Below are 10,983 nucleotides of genomic sequence, written 5' to 3' on the forward strand. Positions count from 1 at the left end.
ACCTCACAGCAAAAGCATATTGCCAACCCAACAGGTGTTCTCTGGAGAATCAACTCAATTTGCCAGCGACGCTGTTGAATCAACATGTTCTGCTGCTTTGTCCTATCTGTTGACGACGGGCATAATTACGATAGATGACTACAACTCAGCAGATCTCAATAATTGCCAGAGACAACTCAAAGCTGAGCAGTTCTGGTCATCAAAGCTATATGATCGTGTGGAGTCATTTCAAAAACAGCTCAGCTCCTTGACTACAACAAAGAAGAGGCCTCGTTCAGAGAGTAATGATGATAGCACTCCAACAGCTAAATGTGTGAATAAATCAGAGGTAATCATTGCTTTTTTGTGCTCTCCACTTGCGTTCCTCCAATACCACATACCATTTTACATACAATTGCTCATTGACTTGTAGGATGGCCTCAACGACACTCCCGGTTCGCTGCCGCCAAACAAAGAAACATCAACCAAGTAACATGCCCTCCCTCCTGCTCTTTAGACTCATGCAATTATATACATTACTCATGTCTATTGCTTTCCCAATGAAACAGATCGCAGCTCCAGCAAAGAAATAAAATCTCAGCCTGTTGCCCGCAGAGCTTTACTCTTTAAAGACTAAATGCACGGATCACATGTAAGACAGCTTGTAGGATCATTTCCTGTGTAGCATTCTTAAATGCACTGCCTAGACCTTGCTCGCCTTACATACAGTTCTGTGCTTATCCTTATAAGTTGGTGTACAAATCCCGGTCCTGCACTATTAACATATGCACTTTCTTTTAGAATTGAGCATACCCTGCTTGTCATTAGCACTCTCTTTACAACATCTACATCTCTCTTTACAGAAGATTATCTGTTTCTTACTTTCCAATAGTGATCATCCTCATCCACCCATACGTCGTCTAGAAAATTATTAGAGCATTTCTTTGACAATGTAAAGCATCGGCAAAAAACATCAAAATGTAGCGTACTAACTTGGCGTTTGTTCCCTTATCTACTGTTCCATACATATATAACCAATGTCTTTGAGTGAGCTTTTTTATCTGATATTGCATACTTCGATATCGCCTGTTGATGTGTCTTTGAATGTAAACGTCTAACTGCTTTATCATCCCCAACATCCAGGGTGCGTAGACAGGACTGATGTTGCTCAAATGTGAGCATACGTGCCCGTGTTGAAGGAGTTTTGCCCTCTGTCTATGCCTCAAGTGTCAATGATGGCTCTCCATATTATCGCTACCATGTCTTATTTGTTTTGTTTGCTCAGCAAATGTTTTGTTGTACAAGAATTAGACGATACTGGACCTGTATAATTATGTCCTACTCATGCAGTTTATTATGTAAGTTTCGAATGATGTTATCTGTTTCTATTAATATCATATCATGTATTGGAAACTCTTCTCTAAAGTAGTCCTGCTCTATGTGAACTTTTAAATCTTTGCAGAGTTTTTGTGTTAATCCTTGAAATGTTCCAGTGGTTGTATAAATATGCTATATGTAGGTGCCCCCAGCACTTCCCGCCTGCTAAAGTTATCTTTTACTAATTTTTTGCTTCTTGCTTCATTTCTTAGTGTTGTGTAGTCAGCTGTATTCCATAGAGAATTATTTCATATTCTGACAGTACTCCTATTCAAATTCCAGCGTTTGCCCATTTGACCATTTTTATAATGTCTTTCTAACAATTTAAATGTATTAATATTGTACTCACAAATTATTTGTATCTGGCCCAACAAAAACACATATTCCCTGTCCACAAAAAATAGTAAACGCATCTGCTTTTGGATAATGGCACCGTTATCTATAAAACCAAAATTGAATAGCACTATTCATACATGCTACTGTGAAATGTTCTGCCTTTTAGAGTTTTAAACCCTTGCTAAAGAAAAATGAATGCCGCCTATTTTTTTCCCGGCCTGCCTTCTCCTGCTTCTTTTCTTCGCTGAGTCCCTTGCTTCAGAGTACCCCTTTTCTCCTATGGGCCATCCGCCTTCTCAGGGCCGAGACACTGGCCCTCTCCATCACACGCACCAAGCTCTGTCTTCTCTTCCTTGGATTCCTCTCCTCATCCACACAGCCCCCATTCCCCTCCCACCCCTCTCCCTGTCCACCCCTGCCTCTCTCCACTCTCTCTCCTTATCTGCTTACAGCTCCTTCAAGTTCGATGCTGCTCCAACCGCACCAGATCCCTGGATAGCCACATCCTCCGACGAGTCTCCGCAGTGCTATGCTATTTCCCAGGTGCGCCTCCTCCTCTCCAGATCCATCACTCTTAAGATTCTCGTTGTCAACGGCGGGTGTTCATGTTGGACAGATCTGCTTCTTTCTCTTTCGTTTTTTCTTTACCTTTGACCGCCTATGATTTTTCTTCTTAGGTTTTCGGTCTATTTGAGTGTTCCACAAAGCCGGCCAGGAGATACTAGAAGCACGGCCCCGGAGTGAAGGTATATTCCTCTGTTTCTAGATCCTCATCCAGCTATGTCTTCGATTCATGCGCATGAAGATATTTTCCATTCCTTTTTATATAGTTTGATATATGATTCATGTTCTGTCATATAGCTATGAATATTGTACTCTCATAAAGGCAGTAAAATATATAATTTACTGCTCTTTATTAATCGTTTCTAAAATATTCAGCATCTTTCTTTCTTCTAATTTAGCTTCATCTCAACAAGCCACGTAGTCAATGCCTATGATTTACCTATACTCTTTAAAAACCTGTATTTTCTCTCCCTGTTAATATTTGCCCATTCATAGACCTGATTGGCTGACCAAACTAATTAGAACCACTCCAGATTCAGTGACCTGCATAGCTCGCAAATGAGTTTTCTGGATACATGCAAATCATAATTAAGTGCCAATCTCGAGTCCACGATAATATTAGGCATAAATCAAGCAAGATATACTAGATTAAATATGCAGCCCGTTGCTCTGCATGAGCTTAAAATGACTTGAGCTATGTTTAGCAGAGTCATGCAAAATATTGCCTCTGTTCATAGCCTCATGATATTATAGCTTTGTTTCATGATGCACTTAGTAAAGCACTATTAGATCCTTACTGCATATGAATTTTGAGAATTTGGTCTTCATTATTCTCATTGCACACTATGCTTATGCCTTGTGCCAGCTCCCCTGAGCCTGTCTTTTGAAACCATCCTCATGGAATTGGTCGAGCTACGCACACCATTTTTGGCCGAGACAATGTTTGATAAGCTTGGGCTCCCAAGGCCAGTTTACCATGTGCGTATGCTCGAGCAAGGTGGATATAGGGCACAGATTGAGTTTCACCGTACCAAAGAGCATTATGATGCTTCGGCGCGCCGGACTAAATTGTTGAGCCATATATGTGTCAGTGGAGAGGCAGCAATGGATCAGGCAGCCGATCAAGCAATTGCATACATGGAAAACAATGAAAACAAGGTTCTTGCTGATTATAACTACTATCGGCTGCAACAAGAAAAACAATCTTGTGCAAGACTTTCAGACAAGCTGTCAGAGAAAACAGAAAAAATCAACCAGCGCAACCAGACAATCAAACAGATGACTACAGAGGCGTCCGATTATCTGGAAGAAGTGCATGCTGCATCAGGCAAGATCCATGGTCTCGCTGTCACTGCCTTAGACCCTGCTGCCAGCCTTTCTCTTTCCACTCTAAAACAGGCTATTTTAGAGATTCAAGATTCACTCATTGCTCTCTAGAGCACTACATCCGCTGCATGTGCCTCCCTAGAGGAAAAGGGCATGTACTCAGAGGATGATGTGTCTCAACCAATCTACGATGGGCTTTCTGATGAAGAACTCGATGAAGATTACCATCAAGACATGGATGACGACTGTGCTAACTATGTGCGATCCCCATAGGCACTGTTTAAGACCTACTAGGCCGATCAACAAGTGAAGTTTTCTACATATAACTTCACTATAGGCCTTGCTTCTTTCTAGAAAGACCTGGTCTGTTATTATATTTAGCCTACTAGGTTGCCTAAATTAAATGTGAAGCTCCATGTTTATAGCTTCACCTAAGGAACTGTCTTACTCTTAGACTACTCTGTTGTTGTACATGAACATGAAATATATTCTGCTATCTAAGACCAGTGTAATATATGTATGTTCTACCTTCGTTTTTTCGAGTTTTTGGGTTCCGTCCTTACAGTATTTTTCCCGTGTGCCTCTGATTATTTACTCTGTTTTCCCAATACAAACACACAGAACATTGGCTGCCCCAATGCACAAATAATCGTTCGTTATTGATATTCAGTTCTATTTACTTATGAACAGATAAAAAACAAACCAGTTCGTTGGTGGATTCAATCTTGGTGAAGTTTTCCTTATGGAGGAAACCAAATGCTGGCCTCTATGATCTGTTGCACATACTGATCTGTCCCAAGGTATTCATAACCATTTTAGATCCAGATCCTTTTGCTCTGCGATTAAATATACCTGTGATTATCTTCGTCGTATTCAATATTGCATAAATTTAGATGCACAAGATAGCTGCTTATATGAATCCTGTTCAAAAACAGATAGGTTGAAAAAATTGTCACTTGTCTTGCTGTAATTCTATCTCCAGCTGTCTAAAAGGAAATGTATATGTCTGCTTATATTAACCTCTGTTTTTGCCTGAGTCAACAGATGGCACAATCAATCTAGATATAGCTATGATTATCAACTGCCCTATGCTTCAGTAAACAGTTGTTTAGAAGGTTGCAAAAATTGTTCCACTCCATCTATTTGTACGCATAAGAACTCCATGTAGCTCTGTTTGTCACAAATTGTTTACTATTTTGTTATCTCCTGCTTGCTACTACCTCTGCAGGTCCAAAATCTCATCCTTTTCTTGCTTTTCAATGAAGGTCTCTTCTAAAAAGTTGAGCACACCATGGAAGCTGAAAACATAAAGCTTGATGATGATGTTGTTGTGCCTGGTACGCTTGATGAAGACGACGCCAGTCAAAATAATATAATACCATTGTCCTATGCTGGCAAGACTCGTTGTATGACTCACTCCTATCGTGATGGAATGGTTGGTTCCCATGTCCACACCTCACCTGATATAATCACCAGCTTCACATGTAACCCAAAGTGGGCTCAAATAACAAAGACGCTTAAGCCTGAACAACAGCAAGTCAATAAGGCTGCTGAGACTGATCGTATCTATCGCATGAAGCTGCATGAGTATCTGCAAAAGATCAATGAAGGGAAGATATTTGGGCCTGTTATCTCTGGTAATGTGGCTGATGATATATCTCTGATTTCTTCATTTTCCTTTGACATGCACGGCCAATCTCCTCTTTTACAGTTATCCACGACATCGAATTTTTAAAAAAAGGGCTACCGCATGCCCGGGTCCTTGTTTGGCAGAAGAAAAAACATAACAAAGTGGTCATCCCAGCTTTCATGAAAACCTTTGCTTCAGCCACTGTTGGTATTTCTTTTGGACCTAATTTCTTCTGCTTCTTTCTTTCGCTTCCATTTTACATACTTTGTAGTAATTAGTTTAACTCTATCACAGGGATCTGAACTTACTGATACTATTGGCGATGTTCCTGGGTATGGTCAGATGCCTAAGCTAGAAAGGTATGAAATCTCTATACAATGAAGCATAATACACAACCATCTACTTACCAAAGCCATAAATACTCATATAAACTATACCTTATTTCAAACTATAAATCCACCATGTAAAAAGCTTCTATTCCTGTTCTAATTGGACCTGTGAAAACTTTGTTCCTTTATTCCATCTTATGGATTTTGTGTTCCTGTTCATATAAATTCCTGAAAATTTGATGATCCTAGAGATGAGCCGGCTGTTGCAGCGTATGATTCATCAGGCACATTAGAGTCGAGCTGAACCCAACTTTCAAATGAGCATAAGAAAGCGGTATGTGTGTTCTTGCAATCTCTTCTTTCTCCTTAATTTTTTGTTGCCATCCTTTCCGTTCTGTTATCTTTAACATGAAACACATAAATGCAGCCTGCCATGTCAACATCTTAACTTACAAACTTTCTTATTCTTCATGCCAGATGATTTTGTGCATGGAGTCTTGCTGCCTTGATCATTGGTACCTCGGCCCTCGCTATCTTCACCCCACGACAAGTAACAATTACCTTTTGAACAACAGCCAACCTTTGGCCTCGTGAAGAGACACGAAAGCTCTCTTCGATCAATTCCTTGTTTAAGATCTGTATTAGACTACTTCCAAGCCTTGTACAAATCACCACGACTCTCCCTGCTTCCCCTGTCTCCTCAGTAACTGTTTGTATCCATTGTAAATGCTCATTCAGCCATGTTGCCGGACATATATGTTATAACCACTGCCATGCTAAGTATTCTCTGCTTTATATCTGTGTGCTCAACCTTCTCAGTTTTTTATTAAATCTTAAACTGTAATCACTGACCTTTGTACAGTTTATTAATTAAGAGTGAAACTCCGTTAGCAAATACACAAATTTTTTCTGTATTTTAACATTGAACACCTCACAGATTAGCACCGAGGCCGAATATTTTAACATTCCCAAGGTTTTAATCAAATTAAGCACACATCATGATATACTTTGCATACCTGTGTATGCTACAAAATTCTTTGCTCGACGCTTTTGCGTATTTTGCTTCTGAGAATAAAAAATCTTGCATCTATCCACAGAAGCTTGACCCACTACCTACAAGACCTATAATTAGCTTTTTTCTTACTCCATTCTATATTTACGTGTGTAAGTATCACTAGGCAGATCCAAGCCAGACGAAATTCAGGAGTCATAAACACAGAGACAAGCCCATCATAGGCAATTGTAAAAGCCCATACAGGTCCAGCCCACCTGTGCATCGTATATAACCACTGCTCGAGGAAGCTTCTGACCTAAATCCCCAATCGACTGGCTCCTGGCTGTTCTCTCTGCTGACCGGCGCGGCTCCACCAGCGATCCATCAGTCCTTGCTACAGAAAGAGGTGATTCATCACTTGCTTTCCAATCTCTTTCTCTATTTCCTTGTGATTCATCACTTGCTTTCCAATCTCCTTGTGACACCCAAGCTTTTATTTGGATTTTTCAAAAGATTTTTATTTGACTTGAGGGGAGTGATTAAAATTTTTCCTTTAAGAGAACTCTCCCTCTCAAATATTTTTTTTTCATGGCAAAAGTTTTATTTGGATTCACCCAAGATCTGTCTTTGGTCTTGGAGGTTCTTGCTTTTCATTTGGACTCAAAACCAAATGTTTTTCTTTTGGGGAAAACAACTTTTAAAAATCTTAATGGAAATGCACTATGGCTTTTGGAAAACTCCTTTGCCACTTTCAACAATTCCTTCTTGCCATGGCCTTAGTGCAAATCCTCTCTCCTAACCCTTCCCTCACCTTTGGATCATGATCTGCATCAAATCCAGCAAGTTGGACCTCCCCATGTGATCATTTCCATTTGAATCTTATTCAAACAAATTCCTGTCTTCTATCCTACTACTTGGAGATTTACAAAGGAACTCCATTTTCTGTTTTGATTTTTGCCCCCAAACCAACTCTCCTCCCTAGTCCTTTGAACCCTCAACCAAGATCCATGAAGATCCACTGGTCTTCAGTTCAAAATTTTCAAACTACACTTGCTGCAAGTTTGGACCAGATTTGTCAAATTTGGTGAAATTCATTCAAAACCTTCTCCAAAAATTCCAAGTAAAATCAGGCAGCCTCTGGGTGCATTGAGTGGTCATCTCACCAAGTTACAGCTCCAGAAAAATTCATCTCATTGCAAAACCTCTCTGTCGAACACCTGCAGTGCATGGTCATGTCAAGTTCAGAAAGTTCAGAGATTCAGTCAGTGGCCTGCTGTCGTTTTCTTCAGAGAAGGACGTCGATCTCGCCAGTGCCTCTGCGTCGCCTTGCTCCTCGTCCCCTCCCCCTTGTTCCTGCACCGCACGAACGCCTGGCGCCTTGCGGGCGTCGGCGACGAGCAGCAGAAGGTGCGCCGCCCCGTGACCGACGCCGGCGGCGGCTTTGCGGACGCCAGCGGGAGACACGGCGCCGACGACGCCACCCAGCGCCGCCCAAACCACCGGAGCTCGCCACGTGGCCTTCCACTCCCCCGAACGCGCTGACCACCCTCGTCGTGAACCGCAGGGCGCGGAGCGCGCTCTCTGCCGCCGTCGAGCCCGTGCGGTCACCACACCGTGGACCGACGCCATTACACCAAGACCATCTCCGTTTAGCTGTAAAACGACTCCAGTAACCTCCACTGATGCTGCCTGGCCACTCAAACCCCCTGCCAATCCACTGCTCCGCCGTAATCGCTCGCCGGAGATTCTCCGTTCACGGCCACCCCGTCGATCCGCCTATAAATAGAGGCCCCGAGCTTCAACTCGAGCACCCACCAGCCCTGCACTCCCCCTAGAGCACGACTAGCCACTGGAAGAGCCCCGAGGAGGTCTCCTTCCTCGACTCCGGCCGCCGCGACCCGCCACGGGATCCAGCCCGATTCGCCCCCGTGTGTGCTCCTCCGCCTCCATTCTCTTACCAGTAGCTTCACCATGCATCCCTCTTTCTGACCCGCACTTCAATTTGAAGCTTGCAGCCCTCCACCGGAGTTCCCCATCCTCACCCGAGCCGCCGTCCGCCGGAGAAAGTGTCGCCGTCGACGTGGTGCTCCCCGTTGGACGAGTCCACCACCCACCGACGCGGAAGAAGACGCTGAAGCTCTTGGTACCCTGCGTTTCTCCTAACTCGCCGTGGTTCGACGCCGGCGTCCACCGCAGTCTTCGGGCGCCGGCGAGCTTTTCAAACCTGACATGTGGACCCCGCGTGTCAGCCTCTGTTTTATTCCACCTCGAACCGTTTTCTGTTGACGCCTTCGGGCAAATACGTTTTCTCCTTTGCGCTTGCGCATTCCCAATTGAACCGTTTTCTGTTTTCTCAGTTAAAACCCTGGAACTTTTCCGTTTCATTACAGATAAGTCCCTGGACAGAAACCTTTATAACTTTTTAATAAAAAGGAATTTTTGAGTGATTCTTTTTTTGACAATCTTCAAATTTTGTCTAGTTTTTTATGAGATTTATTTGAAAAATATTTGGAAAAGTTTCTGTGCACCCATTGGTTTTCACGTTAGTACCCGTTTCGTGATTGCCGTAGGTTCCGGAAGAGGTGACGGAGCCGCGAACTTCGCCGAGCTAGACTCCGACTTCTCCGAACCAGGCAAGCATGTGTTGAACATTTGATATGACAGGTGTTTTGCATGTTTGCGTGAAAGTTTGTGCGTGGCATATGAGTGTCGGTAAATACCTCGTTGCTTGTAAGGCAACGACCCGGATGTTCCAAAGTTGCGATGATCTCTGATGAGAGATGGCCTAATCATGTGGTGACATGAAGGGCAGCAAGGTGGTACTGTTGTAGCATACCAGCCTTGCGTCATCCGACTTTCTTCGACGTTAACGTGGTTGGAGCCACGTTATCGTTCTTTTCCCGCATGTTCCAAAGTTGCGATGATCTCTGATGAGAGATGGCCTAATCATGTGGTGACATGAAGGGCAACAAGGTGGTACTGTTGTAGCATACCAGCCTTGCGTCATCCGACTTTCTCCGACGTTAACGAGGTTGGAGCCACGTTATCGTTCTTTCCCCCTTCCGTGCTACCACATGTCTCATTGCCAGGATGCGGTTTAGTAAGTTGGTAACCTCTTTCCGTGTACACACCAAACAGAGAGGCCGGGATGATGGTACCTTGGCCCAGGATTAAAGCCAGTCATCCGGTCAGGGGGCATGGGTGTTTCCGGTTGGGACCGAGAGGGGGGGCACCCCCTTAGAGCGCGCGTATAGAAATTTGATCCCATGCTACGCGAGGTTGTAGCCTCCCCATCTCAAGGTTTTTCTTGAACGTTGCCGAGGGTGATCCCTGGCTTCGGATGGTTGAATTGGGTGTGTACTGGTTAGACGTGTTTCTTCCAAAACACCGTAGACGGAACTAGTCCCCGTGACTACTGAAATCCGTTGGCTGTGGTTAAGTACAAACTCTGCAGAGTCAATTCTTTCCAAATCATCGTATCCATGACCAAGTAATGAAAACATTATATCCATATCTATCCGCGTGGAAGAAACTTGTCCCCGGTGAACAATCTCAAGTGGTAAATCCAGATTTATTGTTATTCCTGTGGATGGACTAACTTTATTTTTGTCTCATGCTTGTGATTATTTATGTTCCCGAACTGTTGTATTATTGAGTTGTGATATAAGCCCTTTATGTGACGTCGCGCAGACGTCCGACTGTGGCGTGTTCTTGTTCCTTACTTTAAATATAAGCCCTTTTTGTGATGTCGCTCAGACGTCCGACTGTGGCATGCACTGTATTTATTTTCTGTTATAAGCCCTTTATGTGGTGTCGCCCCGACGCCCGACTGTGGCATTATTATTCCGCATTTTCCGCTCGAGGAGTCTTTCAGACACTCGTTTGGCACCAGTATTACTACTTTGCATTTTTCCGCTCGAGGAGTCTTTCAGACACTCGTTTGGCACCAGTATTACTATTCTGCAGTTTCCGCTCGAGGCGTCATTCAGACCCTCGCTTGGCACCCAGTATTTATTACCTCTATGTCTGATCGCACCGGTTAACTTGTTCATGTGCTTCATGTTTACATTTGTTATATCTTATGTCCGAACTGTCTTGCGAGTACTTTCATAGTACTCACCTGGCTTGTTGATTTGGCCAGATGTTGACGAAGGCGATCTCTTGGATGAAGAGTTTGATAGCGCGTCCGATGCCTAGAGGAGTCCCAGTCAGTCCTGCGCGATCCCGGATATTGGTCACTTGTATTGTATACGCTTCCGCCACCCGCAATAAGTCTCCTCGAGCCTCACTCCGACGCTCGAAGAGCTGTAGTCTTCTGGAATCATATCACTCGCTTCGCGGTGATATTTCCACCACCGTTATTATCGTGAGTTAGTAGTTGCCACCCTATCCGCCGTATTGTTTTAGCGGCGTGCATGTAATAAATTGTTGGGCAGTCTCTGCTCAAC

General features: G+C 43.6%; 1 long non-coding RNA gene across 2 annotated transcripts; it reads left to right on the forward strand.

Moving 5' to 3' along the window:
* Positions 1 to 1,976: 1,976 nt before the first annotated feature.
* On the forward strand, positions 1,977 to 6,336 carry LOC123051876 (uncharacterized). Of its 2 annotated transcripts, XR_006424332.1 has the most exons (8): positions 1,977 to 2,235; positions 2,370 to 2,438; positions 4,273 to 4,382; positions 4,848 to 5,219; positions 5,294 to 5,419; positions 5,507 to 5,571; positions 5,791 to 5,875; positions 6,019 to 6,336. It is a non-coding gene; the product is annotated as an uncharacterized lncRNA (long non-coding RNA). The 2 variants fall into 2 exon arrangements; XR_006424331.1 differs by having other exon boundaries at positions 4,848 to 5,419.
* Positions 6,337 to 10,983: the final 4,647 nt, after the last annotated feature.

This window comes from Triticum aestivum, chromosome 2D (assembly GCF_018294505.1).
Source record: "Triticum aestivum cultivar Chinese Spring chromosome 2D, IWGSC CS RefSeq v2.1, whole genome shotgun sequence".
Taxonomy (NCBI): Eukaryota; Viridiplantae; Streptophyta; class Magnoliopsida; order Poales; family Poaceae; genus Triticum; species Triticum aestivum.